Below are 26,946 nucleotides of genomic sequence, written 5' to 3'. Positions count from 1 at the left end.
GGCATCGTCTATATAGTTAACCTCCTAGCCTTTCCGTTTCTCTCGCTTACTGCCTTGGAGGTAAATGTTTGAATAGCTTCTTTGCATTTCAGCAAAATTGTGGCTTAGGAAATGCCGACGAAAGGTTAAGCAAGGAAGCAGCAGGGACGGCGCTGAAAGGGGTAAAAGAAAACCAGAAATAGAGGACACGGCAACCTCGTCCGGGAGCGTTCGAGAGTGTCTTGGGTTGACTCTGACCTCCTCGCGAAGCGCCCGAACGAGCCGTAGGCAGACGCCAGCGACAGGTCCCCGCTGTCTCAAGTCTCATCGTCGGAGTCGCCGCTGCAGACGCCACTGTCCTAAGTCTCGTAGCTCTAGCCTCGACATGGGACGGCCGTTGTAGATGCCAGCGACAGTGTTCTTTATTAGACGAAGAAAAATAATGTTACCATTTCACAGTAAAACAAAATGGCCATCTTTCACACATCATTGCTGCAGATCAGCAGAGGCTCGCTGCCATGGCACAGCACTGGCACCACTGGTGAAATAAGCACAAAATAAGCCTCGTGTGTCCGCGGCTGACCTGCTGTAATTGTGCCCAGTTGGTGCCTCCAGGTCGATCAGGCCTCGTCTAGTTCCATTTGTACTACTACTAGCCTCTTCATAAAAAGTGGTCAACATATAGGTAGCGTTGCAGCACACAGCAAGCAATGACAATGCAATCTAGATTACTTGGCAGAATATGTATAGTGCGGTGGAAAATGTGGAACCTGGACGCGATAATCCCAAAGGTGTTTTCCACACACCTCCTGAAAAGTGAATAGGAAACAATAAAATTTACACGACAACTACCCTTTTTTTAAGTTGAAGATGTTAACGACCATATTCACATTGCTCGGCTTAGCCGATATTTGAAGATTCGTTTTTCCTTACTTTGGCCTCGGACAGAATACGGCCGGAGAAAGACCAGGCGAAGCTGGAAGGCTTCCTTCCACACAAATACGAGGGGTGCCAGGGTATTGGTGCTGGGCAGGTTTGCTGGGCTAGGGATCCCGAGACATCCAACCTCCACGCACTTGCCAAAGCGTGAAACAGTGTGCCCCCATCGCTTTGGCGGCTATATGCCCCCACATCAATGGTCACGTACTTCAGGTCGCTATCCGAAACCGCCATGAGCACAATGGAGGATGTGCCCTGTAACCAGAATGTTTTGTAACAAAGTACAGCCAGAATTTACTGCATGGGAACCAAGATTTATATACCTTGTAGTTGTAGTAAAGGCTGCCTGAGTGTGGCGGTGCCTGAATCTGTACATGTTTGCCATCGACTGCACCGACGCAGTTCGCAAAGTTGCATTTTTGCCTGAAGCCTTCGGCAGCCTGCTCAAACTTTTCAGTTAGAACTTTGTATATTACTGGGCTTTTCTTTAGCAATCAAGATCTACCTCCTCAAATCTTACGAAATGTTTTATGCAATACCAAAGCATATTGAATTGTACAACCTGTCAGTTGCACTGTAGCCACAGAATTCAGGACCCAACTCGCCCAACGAATTGTCTTACTGACTTTTCTTCGTACTTGAGGCAGGCTAGCTTCAGCGTTGTAGTGAATTCAAACGACAGATGAATGATTATATCGCCTTTTTTTCTTATCCCTCATGTCACCTAGGCATCACTGATGTCCCAGCCATCTCGCGGCTGCTGAAACCAAAACAGGTGCGAAAACAAATTCCATTATATATGATTCAGCAGTCGTATGCAACTATCACGAGGTGGTCCATGTACAGTAATGTCTTACGCATCATTACAAAGATAAAATGCGAACTCAAAAATTTCTGTATATACTCGTTTAAGGTAGTGAACATTCGATTTAAAGGGCCACTGTCCAGGGAAGGCCCTTTTAAGCAAAGGAGCCCAGTGTTTCGATCAGGTACCGGAGATAGTCTGCGCAAAATGCTACAGTGACACGCGCGCCGCAAAGCATCGAAAATACAATTCAAAGCTCTCTCATGCTCTCCTTTGGGAAGCCAGCTTCCCCGTTTCCTGCGCTGGCCCGACGGGCCACAGCAATAACGTACGTACCGCGAACGATGTCCATTGGTCCGTCTCGCTGACTGACGGGAGAAGGATGGGTGTCTACCGCTCGCAGCGCACTTTTCCCTCGCCACGGCCAGACTGAATCCAGCGGCGCGCGCTCCCTCGACCGTTTTTTTTTTTTCGCGCTCGCGGAGAGCCACGCCCCACCTCCCGCCAAACGCGGAGGAGGAAGGGGAATTTGTATTGCGGAGGCTAGACGACCTCGGGCAGGAGAGTGAAAAACCTTTGCGAGGGAACGGAAGGAGAGAGGCATGATAGAATCGGGTGATTGCGGTGGCTGTAACTGCATTATTAGTTACTCTTTTCAAAAACATTTTGCGGCCTTGCAAATATCAGTTTTTTTTTGCAAAAACACACTCTTCTCAAACTTAACAAAGGTGGACTGAAGGTATGAGGTTAACAGCGTAACAATACCAGCAGCACAATATGTTTCTGCAACATTGCCAATGTTGTACAATGTTGCGATAACACTAGACTACATTTATCCAACATAACGCGAAAACGTTCAACATTCGATAAGGCTACTGCAATGTTAACAAGTAATATGCTGGCAATGTTGCTCTAAAGTGGTCTTTCCACATTGCAGCAATATTGTCAAATTATGTATAAATGTTGAACCACGTACGATGGCATTGCTATAACATTTACTTTATATATTGTCTTTCAGACTATTTCTGCAGCCCAGACAGAAAAGCCGGTATTAGGTCACTCCACTGACCTTGTCACTTCCCCGTGCAACCTTGCATGTCATGTTCATGCGATGAACAGTACAAGTGTACATAAATTTGTTACACTGAGATAGAAACATATATATATATATATATATATATATATATATATATATATATATATATATATATATATATATTTAGGCTGCTGAAATTGCATTATCTTTCAATTAAACATGCGGGCTAAAATTATAACTGCTGAAGAAATTTAGTTCTGTTTTCACTGATGCCCCGCAGCCTAATGATCATGAACATCGTCGCGAATCCAAATCAAGTCAAAATCGCGGCCGCGCCGAGAACTAGTCCTGCCAGCGTTGCCATCTGGTGAAATTCGCCACCAGGTTTCGGAAATCTGGGGAATTCTTGGAGCTCGTGCTGTCGAAGTCCACGAACTGCTACACCAGACAAAATCTGGTGATATCTGGGGAAAGCCACTAACCGGCGCTGCTGATCCTAAAGTTTAGCACTAGGCGGAGTAAGCGGCCGCTAAATCTCAAGAGATGTATTTGTATGTGTCTATCCATCAGTGTATCCAAGTTAGATGGGCGGCTGAGGTTAAGAAGTTCGCAGGGGCCAGGTGGATGCAGCTAGCACAGAACAGGGTTAATTGGAGAAATATGGGAGAGGCCTTCGCCCTGCAGTGGGTATAGTCAGGCTGATGATGATGACGATGGTGATCCATCAGTTGCAACTTACTTGCCAGGTTGCTGCGCAGCGCTACCGCTATGGTTTCCTTCATCGTTCCATCTAAAGACTAGAGTCTAGTACCATCTATGCAGCTTGTTGAAACTGTCGCAACCGCCGCTGCGCCTGCGTTTTTGTACCCACGCGGTCTCGTGTTTCCATCATTCCACTGGTTTTTGTCGTATGGTGGTGTTGTGCTTCGGATTGCGGATGCAACAAACGACGTTCAGCCTTCGTGAAACCGGTGTCCTACAATCCACTGCAACTTCTCAGGTAAATACATCGCGATTTGGTAAATTTGGTAATTAAGGCTGAGCTACATGCACGTGAAAACTCACGCGAACGCGACGGCGGGAGGCGTCGGGCGAACAGAAATGCATGTGTAACTTGGCTCGTTCATCGCTCGGATCTGCCGAAATAGAAAATTTCGCTCGTTTGACCGGAAGTGCATGCGCGGTCATCCAATTGGCCTCGAGATCGAGCAGAGTCGCCACCTTGTGGCTCAGGGGCGAAACCTACCCAGTGTGGATGCGTTTTCGCGTCGCGTGCCAGCCCGCAGTGATTTACGCGCGCGCATGCGGCGTGTACAGGAGTGTTTTTGTTTGTTTCGCGGTTCCTGTGAGCTTTTTGATTACCTATATGCCTCTTGCAAAATAAATATGAACAGTCTATAACTCCACGCTTCATTAAAAAATACATGGCCGTATCGAGCATGTCATGCTTGGATAAGGACATCATCCATCGCGGTCTTCGGCGCTTGAGATCCTTTGACATGCAATGTCTCAAACGAAGTGGTACTGTCGTTACCGCCGTGCCAAAGCAAAACAGGTTGCTGCCGTCAATAAAAGTCAATGCAAACGCTCATAAATCGCACATTCCCGTTTCTGTTTGGAATACCGCAGGTACTAAAACATATGCCTCCGCAGACTGCTTCATATAGCAGAATGCAGTTTGAACAGACCACTCTAGACCTACTATGCCTTCTGTATTCCCGATAGAGTTGTGAGAGTACTTCTATTTTTATTATTATTTTTTTTTTTGCTTTTAAACCTCTGTCGCGGTGTCTCAATGCTAAGGGCGCTCGACTGCTGATTTCGAGGACGGGGGATTTAATCACAACCATTTCGAAAGGCGCTCCTCTGCTGCTGGATTTGACTGCACAATACACGATTCCACGCGGTAAATGTGGTGTTAATAACGACAAAAAAGACACCAAAACCAGCCTCTGCAATCATCCGTCATAGCCGATGCCGCTTTCATGCGTTAAACCCGGGCCAATATGCATTTTCTTTCTTTTCTTTTTTTTTTTGTTGTTGAAGGCTTCTGTGCATCCGTAAAAGTTTTAGTGAGTACATTTTGCTTTAGAGAAATGCTCGAATGTTTGGGAAACATATTCCCTGCACCTAATTGCTACCCTAAATATTACATAATAGACCTAGATTAACGTACTTTACTGGAATTTATTATAATCCCTTTTCATCCAAGTGCTGTCTTCCGAGCAAACTCGTCGTTTCTGACAAGGGGAGTAAAACAGCTTCATGCGGGCTTAAATGTCAGTGTTTAGTTCGGGAATAAATACATCTTTATAGTCGCATGATAAGATGACCTCCATTTCTTTCGGAATAGTTTTATATCCGGCATCTATTTTGGAAGCAACATTAACATTTTACTTCGCATAAGATTTAGTCACTGCTAAACAATTAGTGGATGCAGCTAGCACAGAACCGGGTTAAGTGGAGAAATATGGGAAAGGCCTTCGCCCTGCAGTTGGTATAATCAGGCTGGTGATGATGATGAAATAATTAGTGATAAAAAATTTTCAGCCTGTAAAATTGCTTCCCAGAACATGACAGTGCCCATGCGCAGTTTATAACGATGTCTTCGCAGCGAGTAATTCGTAGCTTGCACTTTAACGTTACTGAAAATTAATCGCTGATTATTGTAAATTCTGTCGTTTGTAAAAGTTCTCTCACGCGGTGAAATTTATTGGCATTGCAAAACAAAATACACTACTAATTTATCGTTATATATTAACATCACACACATCAGAAATCCCTTATACTTTCCTCGGTTTCAGGAAATCATTTACAGTTACTGGCGCATGCAGTAATGCACTATCACATTCTATGACAGTGGCCGCAAAAAGCATCTCGGCAAATTCAATCCACTCAGCGCTGTACACGTGAACAATCAGCTTTCCTTTCCGGCGAGGTTTCCTGTATAGTGTCGGTGTGATCTCATTTTTGGGGAATACTTGTGCGTGGTTGTCTGAGCCAGAGTTTATGTGCACTCAGTATAAAGCAACTCGCCATGCAGTGCGCTGCCAGTGCTACATTTAACCTGCTTAATCCTCGAGTCAAGTACGATATAATGAACCAGGCTTTCTCGATTCAATCTAAAGTACTGCAGGTATCTGCGTGGGCTTGACACTAAATTCGCCGGTCTCACTCGCATAAGACACGCGCAAACTGTTTAAAAGTCGATAAGAAAAACAAAGCTGTCATTAGGCAGGCCCAAGCATTAGGCGCGTGAGCGCGGTACAGTGCAATAAACGTGCAAAGTAAATCTAGAAGACTGGTGGTTGCGTGCTGTTTTCCTAAAATCCGCTCTTCTTCTGCTGCATTGGCGAAATCCTTGGATTTTTTCTGCAATATTGCAAATATACTGCAGAAGACACATTTTCATTGCCAACAAACCCGCCGTAAACTCGGAAGCAGACCTACGCAGCGTGCGTTTCTGCCAGCGCCGCCGGCTGCCGATCCACACTACCGGAGTGACGGTGGCGCCACCTCTAGGTCGATTTCGCGGCGAATAGCATGAACGCGAAGCGTACGTTACTGCCGCTCATTTCGCATGCTTTCTTTTGCGGTGAAGCATTGTGATCGTGCGTTAACAAGTGTGTCTGCCATTCCTTGGCCCTCTGTGTGCAAAAGGCCCTTGAAACCTTGCCTTCTAGTCTAGGCTACCACCTCCTAACTGAAATTCCAGGATGGTTTTCAAACGATACACTCCGACACCATACTTACAAAGAACTCTTTGAAGAACTGAATTTGGATTGGATTGGAAAACATTTATTGTCAGCAATGAGCGATTTGTGGGCGCTACACTTACATGGCCTCAAGACCGTTGCTCTCGGCGACCTTTTGAGCCCACTCAGTAGCCCGAACTTGCGTTCACGGGTCTGAGCTGGCCAGTATAGCCTCCCACCGCTCAAAAGGGACTGGTAGTAGGTCCGCTGGTGGCGGTGCTTTTTTGCAGCTCCATAATATGTGATCATATCCTGCTATTTCGCCGCAGTGTTTACAATTTGGATTGTATTGTGCTGGATACATGTGCGCTAATTTAGAAGGGCTGAAGAAGGCACGTACGCGTCTGGAGCCGACGCCAGATTACTTCTTGCCTCTTGTCTAGTTTCTTTTCTGGTGGAGGATATATCCGCCTTTCTAGTTTAAAGTGATTAGTGTAGTCATGAAATGAGATTAGTGTATCTCTCGAGAAATTGGGGGAATCAACCTGGCTCACTGCTCGGCTGACATAACCTAGAGCTATACTGTGAGCCAACTAGTTTCCTTTGTTCCCAGAGTGTGCCGGCACCCACATTAATTCCACCTTTTTTTGGTTCCAGTCTTTTATGTCTTAAAATCCGCTCCGTCTCTTTGGAGATCATGCCCCTCGCAAAATTGTTTATAGCAGATTTGGAGTCGCTAATCATGGTAACCGCTTTGGTGCTGACCATCGCCATGGCGATAGCCGCCTCCTCCGCTGTCCGAGTATTTTGTTTTTATTGAACCTGCCATTAATGTTTTAGCCGAGTCATTCACGCCCAGGATAGCAAGAGTTGCCTCCTTTGTATTCCGCCGCGTCTACATAAACAGTGTATGTAGAGCCTTCCAACTTGGCCTCAAGGGCCTTTGCTCTTGATTTTCTCCTGCCTTCATGAAAAGCAGGGTGCATGTTTTTTGGTAGCGGTTTAATAGTAAGTGCGTTCCCGACTTCAGTCGGCAGTTTTACTTGTGCATTTCTTTCCAGGATTCTATCTTGTAGTCCTAATTTACCCAGGATTTTCCATCCCGTGGATGTGGTGGCGAGCCTCTTTAGCTGTGTTATATGTGCCTCGCATAGTTCCATGGTGCTATTGTAGACCCCCAGTTTAAAAAGTCTTTCCGTAGGGGTGCAGTGGGGTAGCCCCAGTGCTGCTCTATATGCCTGCCTTATAATCGTTTCAATTTTGTTCTTTTCTGCCACCCCTAGCTTGATGTACTGAAAGAAATGGGAGCACAAAATGACAAGAAGACTGGCCACATGCCGTTTTTGAAGCTGTCTGGCACGCAATGGCTTGTTCGAGAGCGTGTTTGTGAAGAACATGCGATAATTGGATAAAAGACGAAGAAAACGTGGAGGTTGGCTCGAGGAGCGCGAGGCACGAGCAGGGGAGAACAGGCGAGCAGCGGAGCCGATCGGATGTCCAAGGAGCTCGGAGCGGTGCGTCTTCTGCCAGGCCTGCCGGCCGTATCCTGTCCTGTTCTCCTGTCGTCCACGAAACTCGGAACGGTGGTCGGGCCCGGGAGTGCCACAGCGCCAGCTCTTCACTGGCACGAGCGTTCGGCGCCGTGCTGAGTCCAGGCACGTCGGGGAGGCCTGACGCATCGGCCGTGGAAAGGCAAATCGAGGCCTCTTGCCTCTACTGGGCCCCGTCTGGTGGCCTAGCCTTCCGCTGGGCTTACCAAGGCCCTACTGCACCGACCCTTCAAAACTCTGACTACCCGGAGCGTCTGCACCGGCTTCTCCATCCAACAACTTGGTGACTTTTTGACAATTTGTGTTTTGCCATCGTCCCACTTGCTCGTTCTACTCTCGTCCCGTCCATGTCTGTACATAAAAGTATTCGTCGTTAAACTGGTCGGTCTGATCATCCATTTAGATTGCTGTCTCTGAATAAGCCACGGAACAAGGTGGCCAGAAGATTTAAAGAAAAGAACCTCACAATTATGACGTAATTATCGGCAACGTTCCCCATTCGCCGACGCTCCAACAGTCTTGACGGGTCAGAGAAGCATACCTGTCAGTGACGATGGGTCCAGTGCTTCTTTCCAGGTTCTGGCGGCGAAAGTTTCAGGGACTGGTTTGGATGCCACTCAAACCGTACTCCTTATCTCGGTCTGTTTTTCGCAAGAAACAAGAGGACGCCAGCTTAGACGTGTGTCGTCGCAAGCTTAAGAAAACTTATCACGGAAAAGGGCAGACGGCCTACACCTTCCATCTAAGTGACGGCATTTTGTACCGGACCTATCAACTTTGTCCAGGAAAAACAATTGAACAAGCGGTCGCTCCGAAGGTTTTGCGCCGTCAGGTCCTCGTGCAGGCACATGGGAGTGCACTTGTCGGCCACCAGGGTGTCATAAAAACTACCACAAGAATGCTTGATGACCTTTACTGGCCAGGAGTGCAAGCTGACATTAAGCGGTTTGTGAGGTCGTGCAACGCATGTCAGAGGACTGTCCTGAAAGGAAACCGGAGGAACGCTCCTTTAGGACGCATGTCGTACCCGGCGGATCGAGGTTAGTCGTCGTTAAGAAAATGAACTCGAGTGTCACCTCCCGCTCTGTTCCAGCGCGCAGCGAGAAGCAGACACCACTCCGCCGCCGCCGACCGCGCGTCACGTGACAGCAACGAGAGACTGCCCGGGTACATATTGTTAAAGAAATGCGTTTGCGCGAGCGAATAATTGATATACTATTTTTTATTTGCTAACATTACCAGAAACCTATTATCTTAAGGGAAATAATTATTAATATCTGCGTTTCCAAACAGCTAAACATGACGTAGGCGAGTACTTCTAATTCCGGCCTACAGGGTCGCATGGTCGCTTCAGGAACGCAAAAATGCTGTGATTTCAGAATGGTTTTATTAAATGCAGAAGGAATATTTCGACGAGATATTTTGGAATCGGCATGCCTAATGTTTACCGAAGCAAGGAAAATTGCAACTGGGCAGCTACATTTTCGTTTCACGACCCTTTTAAGAAAACTAATCACGGAAAAGGGCAGACGGCCTACACCTTCCATCTAAGTGACGGCATTTTGTACCGGACCTATCAACTTTGTCCAGGAAAAACAATTGAACAAGCGGTCGTTCCGAAGGTTTTGCGCCGTCAGGTCCTCGTGCAGGCACATGGGAGTGCACTTGTCGGCCACCAGGGTGTCAGAAAAACTACCACAAGAATGCTTGATGACTTTTACTGGCCAGGAGTGCAAGCTGACATTAATGTCCAAGGAGCTCGGAGCGGTGCGTCTTCTGCCAGGCCTGCCGGCCGTATCCTGTCCTGTTCTCCTGTCGTCCACGAAACTCGGAACGGTGGTCGGGCCCGGGAGTGCCACAGCGCCAGCTCTGACAAGCAGTGTCGGTGCTGCGCGACACTGGTTCTAATAGCATCGTGGTGCGTCAGGCTTTGGTGCCCGAGGCTGCATATACCGGTGAACGAGCATCTCTACGTTTAGCTGATGGTTCTGACATCGAAGCGCCTGAGGCGGAGGTTATTATCAAGTCGCCATACTTTACAGGCAAAGCTATTGCTAGGTGCCTGCCGACGCCATTATATGACGTAATTATCGGCAACGTTCCGGGTGCAAGCGCCCCATTCGCCGACGCTCCAACAGTCTTGACGGGTCAGAGAAGCATACCTGTCAGTGACGATGGGTCCAGTGCTTCTTTCCAGGTTCTGGCGGCGAAAGTTTCAGGGACTGGTTTGGATGCCACTCAAACCGTACTCCTTATCTCGGTCTGTTTTTCGCAAGAAACAAGAGGACGCCAGCTTAGACATGTGTCGTCGCAAGCTTAAGAAAACTTATCACGGAAAAGGGCAGACGGCCTACATCTTCCATCTAAGTGACGGCATTTTGTACCGGACCTATCAACTTTGTCCAGGAAAAACAATTGAACAAGCGGTCGTTCCGAAGGTTTTGCGCCGTCAGGTCCTCGTGCAGGCACATGGGAGTGCACTTGTCGGCCACCAGGGTGTCAGAAAAACTACCACAAGAATGCTTGATGACTTTTACTGGCCAGGAGCGCAAGCTGACATTAAGCGGTTTGTGAGGTCGTGCAATGCATGTCAGAGGACTGTCCTGAAAGGAAACCGGAGGAACGCTCCTTTAGGACGCATGTCCATTAACACAAAAAGCTACGAAGAGCGCCAGCCAGTGAATGCCCTACAAGCTTCATCCTTTGTAGTTCTTGATAACGTCGAGTCGAAAACTCCGTTGTCAACGTTCAGTGAAGAACCTTGGTCCCAGAGTGGACTGGGGAACTGAGACTCGATAAAGAATAGTGAACTGGTGAATCGAAAATGATACGGGAGACAATGTTAATCTCTGTGCTGTCTTCCAATGCCGTTGGAGATATATCGTCTTAGAGCACATTTCGTACAAAGCTTCTGGAGGTGTCGTCGTGCTGTTCATAGTGTGTTGCTAAGAGTTTATTTCTTCTGACAAGTGTTGTATTAGTACGAATGTTTTTTATTTTGTGTGCGCGAGTGACTCAGACTCTCAGCAGACAACAGCAATGGTGTGGCCACTCTGTGGGGTGTGCAGTGATGGGTGCAGCAGTGTTGGGGTGTGCGGTCGTCCTCCAAAAGAGTGCATCAGTGTCATGGCCCCAAGTTTTTTTTTTCCGAAAAAAAAAAACTCAAAGGGGGGGCATATTTGTGAAGAACATGTGATAATTGGATAAAAGACGAAGAAAACCACTTTTGGAGAAAGAAGAAGAGGAAAACGTGGAGGTTGGCTCGAGGAGCGCGAGGCACGAGCAGGGGAGAACAGGGAGCAGTGGAGGATTGGCTGTCCAAGGAGCTCGGAGCGGTGCGTCTTCTGCCAGGCCTGACCCGGGGATCCAGACCTGGGGCCTGCCGGCCGTATCCTGTCCTGTTCTCCTGTCGTCCACGAAACTCGGAACGGTGGTCGGGCCCGGGAGTGCCACAGCGCCAGCTCTTCACTGGCACGAGCGTTCGGCGCCGTGCTGAGCCCAGGCACGTCAGGGAGGCCTGACGCATCGGCCGTGGAAAGGCAACTCGAGGCCTCTTGCCTCTACTGGGCCCCGTCTGGTGGCCTAGCCTTCCGCTAGGCTTACCAAGGCCCTACTGCACCGACCCTTCAAAACTCTGACTACCCGGAGCGTCTGCATCGGCTTCTCCATCCAACAACTTGGTGACTTTTTGACAATTTGTGTTTTGCCATCGTCCCACTTGCTCGTTCTACTCTCGTCCCGTCCATGTCTGTACATAAAAATATTCGTCGTTAAACTGGTCGGTCTGGTCATCCATTTAGATTGCTGTCTCTGAATAAGCCACGGAACAAGGTGGCCAGAAGATTTAAAGAAAAGAACCTCACAGTGTTATAAAGAGATTCCTCGAACATTGGAATGAGCTGAAGGCTTACTTTAAGTTAGCCATGCAAGAAGGAATGCAAGAAGATACAAAGCTCGATTGATCCACGACATGCTCCACGATGATGCCAACTATTTTTAGTTCATATTTTTGTCGCTTGTCATCACAGTTTGAGAAGATCAATGCCTTCAGCGAACATTGATCCAGACAATATGTTCAAAGAGCTTGACCTGCTTCACCGAATGCTTAAGTCAAGAATTTTCAACAGACAAGGCCATAAGCTTTCCTTGACAATGACAGACTTTGGAGCTCAGTTTGTAAGTGAACTCCTCCGTTGCAAGCATCAGGATGCCAACCTCAATGAATCTACCGTGCAAGGGTTGAAGCAACGCTGCAAGACACTCTGAGTGATTTGCTAAAGGAAGTGGAAAAGCATCTTCCTACTAATCAAGCATTTTTCAAAGGCATGAGTGGGCTTAACCTTTCATGAGTCTTGTCTCAGACTGCAAGACTTTCTGTTGCACAACTACCACTTCACCACCTAATTACAGATAACCTGGACGTTACTGAAGTCCAATACAGGAAAATTGTCATGCATCTATGGAGTGAGGAGGCAGTCTTCGAAGGCAAACTTCCAGAGGATTCTGTGACAGTCTGGGCCAGAGTTTTTAGGTATGAGAATGCCATAGGTGAAAAGCCCTACAAAGAACTAGTACAGGGGCTTTGCAAAACTTCAGGCAACACTGTGCGTAGCAGACTGCCGGCGCCATTGTAAAGGATTGGCGGCGGAGAGCACGCAGTCGCTCGCAGTAACTAGTCTCCATATTGCCAGCTTTTACATAACTCTGACCGCTTTATTCGTGTTTTTTTGCCGCTCCATGATGTTCTGGCGGACTCGATATGCCTACTTACTGTTGTGTACCCTTATGCAACCAGTCCGGATGTCTGGACGAAGCGGGGTACAAGGTATGTGTATGCATGCACACGGTTCTCGAAACGGTGCTGTTTTTTTACGCTTTTGAATATGAATCGAAGCATCCGTAATTGTTTCTGCGGCCAAACCGCCAAGTCAACGTACTGAGTGTCCACGACCTGCCAAGCAGCGGTGAAAGACAACAAAGCAAAATGATGCTCAGGAAAATGTCGAAAATGAGAATGATGTTCCATCATTGGCTGCATCTCCCACTGTTCAATATACAGAGCAGCAGAGCAGAAGCCCTACAAACTCATTCGATGCACAAGAAAATGCCCACAATGAAAATTACACTCCACCTAGAGAGCAACAAAGCAGAACCCCACTGCAGGAAGTTTCCCCCATGAACATGGCTTCACTTCATGAACTGCAAGTACAGCTTGCAACAATCAAGGAAAGAGTGGCAGAGCTGCAGGCAGAGCTTGAAGCACACAAAATCAATTGCGAAAAGAAGCTACAAGACTCCGAGCTAAATCTCCACATGCAAAATCAGGAGCTAAACCTTATTCGAAATGAGCTTATAAGGTCTCAGAAACAAACAGAACAACTCAGACAGGATTCTATGCCCTTTGGAGTTGAAAAATTTTCAGAGCGGGATGATGACTGTTTTATACTGGACTACCCAGCTACGAGTGCTTCAACTTTCTTCTCATGCTGCTGAACCCTGGAAAAATTGGGGAAAATATCAAAAGATGAGACACAAGCCATCAGTCGGATGACTACAGTGGCCGACCACGTAAGTTAACCGTGCAGAATGAACTGTTTCTTGTTCTTGTAAAGCTACGCCTGAATCTTTTCCACAAGTATCTCGGCCACCTATTCTTAATGTCGACAAGCACAGTCTCACGAATCTTCTTATCATGGATGGATTTTATGTATCTGCAGATGACAGAATTGGCAATATGGCAGTCACGAGAAGCCACAAACCGAAGTATGCCAGAGGCATTCATTGAGAACTATGCTGCCACACGCGTGTTGCTTCATGCGACAGAAATATGCTGCAATGTACCAACATCGTTTGTCACTCAGAGCTGTATTCGCACTACAAATCAACACATACGTTGAAGGGGCTCATTGGAGTATCCCCTAATGGGTTTGTAACTTCTGTGTCCGAGCTGTTCTCTGGATGTACATCGGACAGAGAGTGCATAGTTAAAAGTGGTTTTTTAGACTTGCAATTTGATAAAGACGACGTAGTCATGGCTAACAAAGGTTTCCGCATTGGAGATCTTCTGCAGGAAATTGGTGTCGAGCTCAACTAGCCACCCTTTTTGCGAAATGACCAATTCACTGCCGAAGAAGTCGAAAAGACTCAAGAAATTGCGGCACTTCGTATTCATGTTTCCAAGGAGGATTCAGCGCATCAAGAGTTATCACATTTTTGATCGACCCTTGCCAATTTCGCTGGCTCTACTGGCCAACCAGATGTGGACTGTGTGTGCAATTATGAGCAATCTTCAAGGACCACTTCTGCGACAGTATGGTGATGCTGATGAAGATTGAATCCTGCTTTTATTTCTAATGTTCTGGTCACTATTTTCTGATATTGATATATAAAATATTTTTCATACCTGTGCAACAAGTCTGCCATCATGGATTCACACTCTACTTAAGCCCTTCAACCCATTAATGCCCATTGTGGGGCATGAATAACAGGCAAGTTGTGTTTTCTCACATACTATGTGAGTGTAGGTTTCTCTGGAACTCGCTGCTATAAAGGCCTATCGAAGTGCATGAAAGACAAAGAGTACAGCACGATTGTTTTTCTAAGGTTCTGTTCATCTGTTCTAACAGAGGCAAGCAAAATCTTGCTAGCATGACAACAGAACATATTACAGAGACACCGTACTGCACAACTATATAATCTGAAATGTATGCAACACCCACACCTTCAGAGTTTAGGCTCCTTCAGGCCGCTAAATATTGTTCAAAATTTTTCAGTTGACCACTTGCTCATTCACCTCTACCCGGCAACAGCTTTGCACGTGGCGTTTGACTTTGTGAGCCAAGGTCCAAAAGAGAATGAGGTACTAAAAAGCTCCAAATTTGAAAATGATAGGCATACATTCAGAGATGGGAACGAGGGCAAATTTGATATCATAGCTGATATCTGGAAGGGATGAGCATATAGACGGAACATGTAATGCAAATCAATATAACAGCATGTATTTGAAGAGGGCAAACATAGAAAAGAGGCAAATGTGATATGGAAGTTGCAAGGGTAAGGTGGCCACAGCTGGTACAGAAAATAGTAGGGAAATGAAAGACGTCTTCACAAGGATGCTAAACTGGGCAAGTTGGTGTGTTTGCATTTTGGGAACGTAGCGCAAACAAGGACAAAAAAAATACACTCATGAGCACTCGTGTATGTCCCTTCTTTTGTCGTTTTTTTGTGTGTGTGTGTGCTATACGTTAAAAAAAAGGACTGTTTACAGCATTGAATGTGACTAGGCTGAAGTAACATTTTTATGACTCCATATTATTTCTGCACACAAAATGTTGTCCAATTGGGCAGGTACTAAACGTTTTGGGCACTGGCTGGCTAAGATGCAAGGCTACTTCACAGGCAGCTTTCCAAATAAGGAAGCAATGTTGGAAAGTAAAACTCTCGCGGCTTCACCCACATTGCTTTCCATTCACTTTCATCCAGCCTAATCCTTTCGACCAGAATAAAATCCTTGCTGGGCCACTATTACTCAGCTTAGAGCAAAACTCATGCTTAGCAAGCTCCTTGCCTTTGGTGTCACGTAACGAGTACGGGCATTTTATCTCAATGACACTATAGGTGCCTTGTATAGGATCAAATACAGTAAAAGCTCGTTAATTCGGACTTCTAGGGACCGTAAGATATGTCCGAATTAACCGAATGTCCGAATTATCGAGAGAACAAAAAGAAAACATGCACGACTTTATCTCAACATACCTTTATTACTTATCACATCACAGATGCTTATTATCACAGATGCTTGTCTGCTTTCCTGGAGAAACCCGTGCGGATACTATTTTCCTCGGTCCTTTCAGGTGCTCAGCAGCGCGCATGCCATCTGCAGTGCCCCAACAAAATTCCTCTAACACAACGAGGGCCTCTGCTGCTTCCTTCACAGTGCGAGGGGGCCGAGGCTGCTCCTCTCATAGCCCCTCTTCCTCCTCCGAATCTTCGCCTGCAGTACGTCCCGGACAATTTCTTCCTCAGTTAGAGAGCCGGCTGTAGCAACAGCGTCATCAATGCTGATGTAATCGGCGAGTGTCACCGCATCTGGCAGCACACCTCCGAAATCCGGGCAGTCATCTGCCTTGTCGTCTGGCGACACTTCTGCCACTGTGTCATTGCAGGGCTCAGGCAAAACGAAGCCACTGTGTCGAAAACAGTTAGCGATGATGTGCGCAGGCGTGTTCTTCCAAACGTAGGCAAGAATGTTGACTGCGCTCAGAAGATCCACATCGTACTGCTTACCGACTTCATTGCACAGTAGCATGCATTCCAACACGCGCCTGCGGTATTTAGTCTTCACATACTTAATTATACCTTGGTCCATCGGTTGGAGGGCCGATGGTGTTGGGCGGCAAAAAAATAACTTCAATGTTGTTCAGTCCGGTGGCACTGTTATGTGCACTACAGTTATCACGGACAATTAACGCCTTGTGGTTCTTCGCGGAAAACTGTCGGTCTAACTTTTGTATCCAGCCGCGAAAAAATTTCCCGATGTCATCCAGGCCTTTTTATTAGCCCGGTACTCCACCGGAAGAGCAGGCACCTTCCTAAAGCACCGTGGCTTTTGTGCCTTTCCAATGACGACATGCGGCAAGCACTCTGTCCTTGTCATGTTTGCGGCTAAAAGAACGGTGACTCGTTCTTTACTCCTTTTTCCTCCGATGCAGGGATCTCCTTTCATTGTCAGTCTTGTCAGACAATGCCTTAAAGAAAAGTGTTGTTTCATCAGCATTAAAAATGTCATTTGGATCATATGCTACGATATGTTCCTGCAGCTGAGCGTTCTTCCAGTTGTTGGCAACATCTTCGTTGACGGCACCTCTTTCGCCGCACACAGTCTTGAAAACGAGACCATGTCTGTCTCTAAAACGCGCACACCACCCTTCTGACGCTTTGAATCCATCGATATGCATCATCAGTGCAAACCTCTCGGCCTGCGCCATGATGAGGGGTCCACTCAATGGGAGGTTTGCATCACGCGAGTTGACCACCCACCGAAGCAAGGCTTCTTCAAACTCCGGATGAGCTGCTGTTTGCAGACGCTTTCTCGACGCTTGGAACTTCTCGCTTTCGAACGCCTGAAGAATCTGTTCATTTTTTACATATGTGCTTAAAATACTCCTTTTAACGTCATATTTTTTCATTGCTTCTTGTCGGGAGAGCCCGTTCTTAAGGGCCCGCAAAATTTCCACTTTGGTAGCCAAGTCCTTGGCCTCGTAGCTCTTCGGCCGTTTCGCCGGTGTTGCCATCGGGGGCGAGTGCGGTGATACCAGCGCACAACAGAGAAGCAATGAGCCGCACTAAAGCGAGCAGTCTTCAATACAACAGCATAGCGCACCGACAGCAGCAAAACGACAAAATGGCACCGCCAGTAACGTCGACTCGTGAAAAAAACAAGAAAAAGCGCCCATCCAGCCACAAGTCGAGCCAAGCTGATTAATTGATGTCCATGGCGATGCTGCTTTTGGGTATCACTATTGCGCCGCGTTCATCTTATTTTCGTTTTCGAGCCTCGGTAGCTGGCCGAAGTTGACTGAATTATCCGTTGTGCGGTCAAATCCGCCCGAATTAATGAGTTTCGTCCCATAGACTCCTATACATAATTCTGGAGACCAGGCGCGAAGGTCGAATTATCCGATTTTCCAAATTAATGGGAGTCAAATTAACGAGCTTTTACTGCACTATTCTCTCTGGTGAGGCACCGAGCCATGGAAAGGCAGAATTCACCAACAGTCCACAAGAACCAGTCTGAGGACTTCGTACCGTTTGGCTGCCACTGGGTCGTTGGAAATTTCGTACCTGCAAGTAACAATATCACATGACATACACTGAAAAGCATTTAGTCTCACAGATGAACTCAACAAGCGTTGGGTTCAAGGAAGTCCAGCAAGATTACAGAAATGACTACAAGCAATGAAGTAGATTCCAAAAATGTGCCTTACACAACTGACATTATCTTACTTTATGGCCGGAATTCTGGAGAGGTCCCAGCCAGCAGAATAGTTTCCAAGCCTTTTACAGTCCACTGTTGCAAGTACGACACCGAAGTTCGAAGAAGTCAATCGGAGGCTTCGCTGCTTCTGCCATGTTGTGCTTTTTGCCTGCTGCCTCGTGTCTTTCTCAAGCTGAGCCGATGAACAAGGAACTAGTGGCTTCTCTGACGAGATCTTCTGGCACCCCAAGGAAAACCTCTCCACGACTCATCTGGGGGGCGTTTGCTAGTTTTTCCCGGGCCTGTGGAGTTAGGAGAAGACGTACGCGACTGTGATACTCGTTTTGAGAGGCTTTTCTCTCTTTCCTTCCTCTAATGTGATATGACGGAAGTGAGACTACAAGCTACCTGGGCAGCTATGCCAGCCGCCTCACTGTGATAGACTTTACCAGCTCAAGAGTTGACTCCTCTGGCTCCTTGCCGGAGGATCCCTCGACACCATGTATGACCCACCCGCCACATACTCGTCGGACAAGAGCCAGATCCTCTGGAAGACTTCGCCTCCGGTTCCCACCCCGAGCCGGAATGCGAGATACACATACAACTATGATTTATACCAGGCGGCACCTTTCCTAGTCGCCGTGGACGAGAAGCATTTTAAGGCGAGTGGGCCTGAAGTGGAACAGGTGCCGGAAAACACATTTGACAACCTCGCATCCCACCGACACCTGCAGGTCCCAAATCAAGCGCCTTTACCCGTGTATGACCGTGTGATTGAGTGGCCAACATACCAACCAGTCAAACTTGAACAGTCGGCCGCCCTACCGCCTCTACACTGGGGTTCGCCCATTCCCTCATAGGCCAGGGGCGTGGCGTGGTGGGCCACTGTCCGCCCTTCTAAAACGCGCCAGAAATGATGACATACTGAAGCAGCCGTACGGGCCTGTCTTCTTGGCAATCTGGACCAACGTGCTTGAGGTGGTGCACCGTAGCCTCGTCCAGGGGGGTCAATCCCAAACATGCCACTCCCGAGAACCTGAACGAGGCTACCCCCAAAGGCATTCCAAGCACTTGGGTCCTCATCCCGCATCTGTGCAGGGAGTGGTGCCCAAAGTCTATGCCGAGTTCTGGGCATACCAAGAGTACCTCAGCGCTCTGAAGTCTGTCCGGTGGAAGGGCAAGCAGAGGGGCACACGTGAAGCGGCCTCGTCCGCCAGTGTTGACTCCACGGAGATCCAGATGGACCTGGCAGTCCAGGGGCCTGAAGAAGCTCCAGAAGACTGAGAGGAGTTGGCTGCCGCCAGAGTTAACCAACTTGGTGAAGACGTTCCTGGTCCGTCACAGGGGGTCAAGACCAAACCTAGCCCCGTACAACAGGTTGGCAGGCCGGCCGAACCCGGCCCTTCTCAGGGCCAGTGACCAGGACCCCCACGCAACCCGCCGACGTTGTCCCCGACCACAGAACCGTGTGGTGGCATCCCAATTATGACGCACTTTTGAGTGGAAGATGACTCCCATGCGCGATGCCAGGCACCGGGCTACTACCTGGAGGAGACTGTGCCCGAGACCCGCCGACAAGCAGAGAACCAGGCCATGGCGGACTTGGGCATCCAGACGCTGACCATCCCCGCCCACTGCTCAGTCCGCAAACAGGTCAAGCCGGGCACGGGGGAGCCACCATTCTATCGTCCTACCGGCGGGCCATGGGGATGAGAGCAGCCCCGGTACCACACCACACCTTCACAGGTGACGGAGACTAGTCTGTACACCATCAAATGCAATCAAAGGTTGGCTACGGTCGTCTTGTCTGAAAGTATGAGTGCACAAACCATGTGGTCAAGTGCTACACTTCCCGTCTCTACGCCATTGCCATGGAGAGCAAAGGTGGCCGACCCATGCTATCGGGCAAAAGAATAAAGCGCATAAAGAACGGGGCACACAAGGCTGTTTTCAGTGACTATGTCAAATTGCTGTGAGAACGTCTGGTGAAAGAAAATGTTCGAGATTTGGTCACTGACTTGAAAAAAAAAAAGAGTCCAAACTATGTGTGTGGATGCGATGAGGGCTGTAAAAGTTACTTCTGTGACCAAACCAAGAGTGAAAATTCATTCGAGACGCTCCCTGCCATGCTGAGAAAGATGACTGCCACCAGCAGTATTTCGAAAAAGGCTGACCGTCTCATAACTGATGACACAAGCACCCTTGCTGAAGCCCTCTCTTGTTGCAAAACTTCGCAGTGGCAATCAGATTAACCAATTTCAGAAGGGCTCCTATAATCATTGTTGCTAAGCTGCCCGACTGGACTTCAAACTAGGGCCTCGGTGGCATGGAAAAACCAGCAAAGCTAAGTTGCCAGCGCTCTGGTGCTGTCTACAAGTGTGCCGACAAGAAAGTGGCTGAAAATGTAAAAGATTGATGCAGAACAGGTGAATTTTTGACAGCCAACATGACCAGAGAGTCCATGCGGATAGCACCTCTTCAGGTCACTATGGTGCAAATAGTATGAAGCCAGACATGCCACCTGAGGAGTTAGTTGATAAATCAGAAATGCCATTGAATGGCCATCAAAAGAGGTCTTATTAAACAAAATACCTGTGCACTGTGAGAACTACAGTAGTCAGAAGGGTTGTAGATTGTACTAAAATTGCGGTTGAACGGTCAGGTTGTGTAACATGTCGGCTGCTAACGTATTCCCAGTATAAATCAACTCATACCATAAGATTTCTTGCATTCGTCAGTCCAGGAGGCACAATCATTTTTATTAGTAACACATTTTGGTGGATGAGCATTGGACAAAGCCATTACAGCACAGTGCGGCCTCATTAACAACAGAGTTTTCACTGACGACATCACGGTTGACTGAGATTTTTTTTTTGTCTATGTGCATCTTGTGCTGTGGGCATTATTAGGCCCCCTTTTCCTAGGAAAGCCAGTTCTACAAGGGCTAGAATGCACGTTGAAAGGGCCATACAGTGAAAATATTCAAAATGTTTATTGGCACAATATGTCAGAAATGATGCCACATATGGACTAAATCTAAATGATAGCGACTCCAAGCCTCGAAGCTCTCTGTGGACCGTGAAGACTAGGTGAGCCTGCCGAACTATCGATTAGCGTATGGCATGACAGACTAGTGTTCAGCAATACTGGTTGATGATAAATTATAAACTTTTACAGTGAAAGCCTGCTTTACTTAGTACTGAAGACACACTGAATAAAACAGTGATCATATTTTAGGCTCTCGATCACAAACCTTTGTGTCTCTTTAGCGAAAGCAAGTACAACGTTCAAGGAAACAAGTGATCCTCATGCTCTTTGTTCCTCGAGACTCGTGTGCTTGTGACATCGCGCTATCAGTGCCCCGACCGCCTAATTGAGCTGCCGTTGCGCTGCCTATCCTCGCTGGAATTTTGAGATGACAGGACTGTGCCTGAAGCTCCCTGCGGTAATATGAGCACATAGTAATAAGCGGAATGAACATGAAGCGCGTTGACGGTAGGCGCAGAAGTTTATTACCTGTAGCCATGCCCATGGAGCTTTATAAGCTCCTCGCTTTCTACATTTTCATGAAAACTGTATTTTCTGGCTTTAAGTGCAGTGTGAACTGCAATTGCTTTAAGGCAGGCAGTGTGAACTGCAATTACTGCTCAGCAGCCAATGGACAACATTAAGCATTTTTTTGCTGTCCCTACATGCAACTATGCTAGGGGTACCAAAAGAGATGAAAAACCATCTTAAGATGGAGATGGCAAATCTTTTGTATACTTATGCTGGGGGTACGTTGCAGACCCTAACAACTAACCTAATCATTGCAAATACTCAAAATAACAACTTTTCTTGTATAAATGTGCTTTATTAGATGCAGAAAAATAGTTATCATTTCACAGTAAAACAAAATGGGCATCTTTGGAACATCATTGCTGCAGACCAGCAGAGGCTCACTGCCATGGCACAGCACTGGCACCACTGGCAAAATAAGCACAATATAAACCTCATATGTCCGCGGCCGACCGGCTGTAACTGTGCCCAGTAGGTGCCTGCAGGTCGATCAGGCCTCGTCCATTTCCATTTGTGCTACTACTAGCCTCTTCATAACAAGTGGTCAATATGTAGGTAGAGTCATTCCGCAGAAAATTGTGCAGCACACAGCCAGCCATGACAATGCAATCTACATTATTTGGACTGCTGTGGGACGAGGTAGTACAAGCTAGAATGGCTCGTGACCCAGTATTCGCCGCCCTCATCCTCCGGGTGGATGCTTCAGCCACTACCCAGAGCCCTTCCTGCTTTGCCTCGAGCTTGCAGGTAATCGGCCGAGCACTGGAGAGGAAGCGATGGCCCTGGAAATCAACCTGCGGGGGACTTTTAAAGGGAGCAAGCACGGACACTCCCCGTCCCTCTGGGTTCTTCAGCAGAAATAAAACGGCAAGGAAGTCGTTGCCAGCCCACCATCGCCTGAATTCAGGTGCCGTTCGGTCCTTAGGAAGAAGTATAGCTAGCGATCACCGAAAACCACACGTCCCTCTGGAACACCGCGCACCGCAGTGTTTGGAGGAGAGAGATGTATACCTTCTCTTAGGATGAGTAACACATGAGTAGCTGCTCCATAGCACCATGTTTCCCCCTTCCCTTGTTGGGCACTGGAGAGAACATAACATAAGCACCTCCCCGATTTACTTTGTCACCACCACCATGCCCCATCAACCATCAGACCCCATCCAAACAGGCAGAGTCTTCAGCGAGATCATCGACAGTAGTTTTTGGGAAGATTCAATAAACATCTAGTCCCAGGCAAAAGTTCTCTTATGTGTTGTCATATTTCGCATGACCACTTTGCAGCCGTGACAATGGCTGCTTGTGGTGTGTGGTCGCGGGAGCTTGGAGTTTGCGGCCTAAGCCTCAGAGGAGGCTCGATGGCTTAGTAAGAACCTCCACAAACTCGAAGCCAACTTAACTGCATACCGGTACTAGACAACAGACAGACCAGCAATAACCAAGTAGTTCATTTGACTGGTGAAAAAGTCCCTGAGGAAGTCGCATTGTAAAAACACCAATGTAACATCCAGGCATGCCTCCGATGTCCTCTCCAGTGCCTTAACTGTTACGCACTAGGATATGTCATGGCAACGTGCACAGCACCCTGTCAATGTTTCTGCTGCAGTTGTCAGCATAATAGGCAGCAATGCAATGCAGACAAGCCCTGCTGCATCAACTGTGGGCTAAGTGAAATGTACTTCCACTGCCACTATCGCTGAACAACATGTTTGCTTTTGCCAGTGCATTGACAGCGATGTGCAAGTACAGTTTCGGTGTGGTGTAAGTGCAGAAGCTGAATTTAGAAATCTGTTTGCAATTTATTCTTATGTCAGGTGTCCGTTCATGCAGCTGCCCAAGCTTCGTGATATCGCCCTCACATGTTAGCAGTGTTGCTGCTGTGTGCAATTCCCTGGCACAAATATTATTAAGCAGTGGCTACTTTTGGCGAAGTAAAGTTCCCCGGAAAATTATTATTAGGAAAGGATTAGTAGCTCGAGCCCCCGTTGGTAGCGTGAGCCCGCATGTGAGAGCTGCTTGTATTGAGTAGCTAGTTCTCTGCAGCAGACAAATGCGCCGAAAATGACTAATACTTCAGTCACACGGGCAAGTCTCAACTTCCTCAAACTTCTTTTCCATAAAGGACCACGAGAGTTCAGCCCCAATAGAGTTGTCAACGAGTCCACCACTAAAAACGAGCTTCTCAGAGTTGCCGTCAGGGTCCCACTAGGCGCTATTCATTTGGTGTATGCAATAAAATAGTCTTCAAGTTATAGACATTTAAAATAATTTTTGGCAGTTTGTTTTTTCCAAGTTTGAATTATATTTAAATTATAAATGCATTCTTCACTCATGTGAAAAATGCGCAGTTACCTTTACTAGCATAGCGGGCTTGCCCGTTCTGGCCACAATGTGCTTGCAATTCATGTGTGCATGCTTGGATATTAGCGTATTTACTTTTTTTTTTTACGCTTTGCATTGTGCTACAGTGTTCTAGAAGTGCTGCTAAGGCCCATCAGTGCTGATTGCTACACTAGACACTACAGCTACATCAGAGTATGCTGCAATTCTTGACGGTGCGGTGAAAGCCAGATTCCTAATGTGCGTTTTTCAATGGCAAGAAGCATGAGCGACAAGAGCGAGCACGTCCAGAAGTGCGAGATCGCTCTCGCTACGGCAGTGATTTCTTCCCTGAACCTGGAGGTCTACGCAGCTGCGGAGAGGATGTGGCTACTCAAGCAACAAATTTTGATAAACGATGCCGCCCGCATAGCAGCTGCAGCGTCATCGTGGCGTGCGTCAAGAGAAGTTTGGGCGTACCATTGAGACGGGCGATGGTTCAAGAACATGTTGCTCAACTTGGGGGCCAGTGCTTCAGAGAAACGTTCAGTGTCGAAAACGACGTTTCACATACACTGGACGCCCAATAAATGAAACTCGGTTAAATGAAAATTTCAAATAAACGAAATTAGGTAGCATTATTTGGTTGGATTCCTATGCACAGTAAAATTCTTCGGTTAATTGAAAGAATGCTTATTTGTTACCTTCGGTTAAAAGGCACAACAGCTGAACATTCAAAATCCGGCCGAGCGAATATGTTCTCGCACGTGACAACGGTAATCTCAAAACCATGAACAAATGTTTTACAGCCAGAACTACAGCCAGACCAAGCCAATCCAGTAGCCATCGTTGTTGCCACCGCTCCGTATCGTCCCGTTGCTGCTTTGCGTTAGGCCTATGCGAGGTCAGTGTTTCGTTGTGGTGGAGAGCGTTCAGAAACGACTGCACAAAGCGCTCCCGTTTGAGAAGAAATTACAAGTTCAGGAGCTTGAGCGAAGCGGCCTGTCGCAAAAAAGTTCGACCTCCCGAAGTCAACGCTGCCACAGATATTAAAGAACAAGGCCGCTATACAAGGTACAAGGAGCTGTGAGGACTGGGACTTTTGCTTCAAGCCAAATGCGGATGAGGACAATGCCGCATGAATTAGAAAAGGTTCTGTTTTTATGGTTTAAGCGTGCGCGGAGCGCTAATTTTCCGATAAGCGGTCCCATTTTGGAGCAAAAGGCGCGGGAGACAGCCCTGTAACTAGGAGCCGACAACTTCAGCGCCAGCAATTGATCGCTCAGCCGTTTTAAAAAGCGCCATGGCCTAGTCTTTAAGACAATCTCCGGTGAAAGTGCTTCCGTGGACAGACATGTGCGCCGACTGGCAACAGAGGCCACTGCAGGATATTTTAAGCAGCTATGGGCCGCAAGACATGTTCAACATTGACGAGATGGGCTTTTTCTATAAAGCAATTCCATCGAAGACACTGGCCTACAAAGGCAAAGCCTGCACTGGTGGGAATCGCAGTAAGGAGCACACTACGGTGCTCGTGGGTGCGAACATGGCAGGGGACGAAAAACTGAAACTGCTGGTAGTCGGGAAGGCAAAGCACCCATGTTGCTTCAAAGGAAGTCTTCCTGTGACGTACACTGCAAATGGTAAAGCGTGCATGACAATGGCAATTTTTGAGAACTGGCTGCGGGAGGAAGACGCAAGGTTTATTAAACAGGGCAGGAAAGTTGTTTTCATTTTCGATGATTGCCCTGCCCATGGCCAAGTGGAAGGATTCAAGTCCATCAGCCTCAAATTTCTGCCTGCCAATGCAACTGCAGTGGTACAACCTATGGATCAGAGGATGATCCAGAACATCAAAGTGGATTACCACAGCCAGCTGCTCTACTGCATGCCGCTTTGTGCCGACAGTGGGAAGGATTACAGCCTTGACTTGCTGTTGGCAATACAGATATTGGCCCATGCCTGGGAACAAGTGCAGGCGACAACAGTGCAGAGGTGCTTCCACCATGCAGGCTTCAAAGCTCACAAACCATTAGCTCATGAAGAGGCTAGTGCTACCGATGCAGAAGCTGTAGAAGCCGACACCATATTCAGGCAGGTAGTGCCCTCTGCTCCTTTCTCGCGACAGGACTATGAGGCTGTGGATGCCCACGTGCTCACCTGTCATGAGGAAAGCCTTGAAGAAATGATTGCCGAGGTGCAAGCCAACAACCAGTCCTCCTCCTCCAGTGACGAGTGTGAGGACCCTGTGTCCAGTGTAGTGCCAGACAGTGCAGCTAAAGATGCTGTTGCACTTTTGCAACGCTACTTTGAACATGAGGAGTGTGTTGAATTTCTTTCAAGCTTGTCAAGTATGCAGTTACTTTGTTAAAAAGCAATTGAAGAATATCAAGCAAACCAAGATTGATTTTTTTCTTTGCACCCACAACAGTAAGGCTTGGAACAATTTGAATAAAGATTTCCATCACGAAATATGTGTACTGTCCTTAAATGAAACTACTGATAAATGAAACACTTTTCGAATCCCCTTCAAGTTCCGTTTAAGAGGAGTCCACTGTACATTGTTGACGCTTGTCGGCCTATAATGATGCGGCAAGCTACGAATATGTGGCAGCCAGTTGCAATTGAGAAGCAGGTGGCCATGGCGTTATATAAATTGTGTTCGTCGGCTAAGGACAGAACTGTAGCCCATCTCTTTTACACGGGATGGTCTACAGTGAACACCACTTAGTCAATTCTGCGACACTGTTCTGACAGACTTAGTAAAACACTAGGTGAAAATGGTACTAGTTGGCCAGCTCGCCACATGAGGGAATTTCAAGCGCTTTGTAGCTTCCCACAAGCATTAGGAGCACTGGATGGCAGGTGCCACATCCCAGTCCACCACCCCAAAAGAGCATGCAAGCGACTATTACAACTATAAAGGCTGGTAAGTATATAAGAGGCGAGTATTAGCACTTGATAACAATAGGCTTCACGGGCAGTTTGCTCTTGCACAATGTGAGGTAATAAAGAGAAAGATCTGTTTGCATTGTGCTTACAGATTTGTGTGTAATATATTCATTTACTCACCACCTGTAAAATAAAAAAAA

At 47.4% G+C, this 26,946-nt stretch overlaps 2 pseudogenes; one reads left to right on the top strand and one right to left on the bottom strand.

Moving 5' to 3' along the window:
* Nucleotides 1-465: 465 nt before the first annotated feature.
* On the bottom strand, nucleotides 466-1,902 carry LOC146208014 (uncharacterized; annotated as a pseudogene).
* Nucleotides 1,903-13,709: 11,807 nt separating this feature from the next.
* On the top strand, nucleotides 13,710-14,339 carry LOC146208013 (uncharacterized; annotated as a pseudogene).
* Nucleotides 14,340-26,946: the final 12,607 nt, after the last annotated feature.

Source organism: Amblyomma maculatum, chromosome 1 (assembly GCF_055883805.1).
Source record: "Amblyomma maculatum isolate TAMU_Amacu chromosome 1, ASM5588380v1, whole genome shotgun sequence".
NCBI lineage: Eukaryota > Metazoa > Arthropoda > Arachnida > Ixodida > Ixodidae > Amblyomma > Amblyomma maculatum.
The sequence above is the reverse complement of the archived record's forward strand: the minus strand, read 5'-3'. Positions and strand labels throughout refer to the sequence as shown.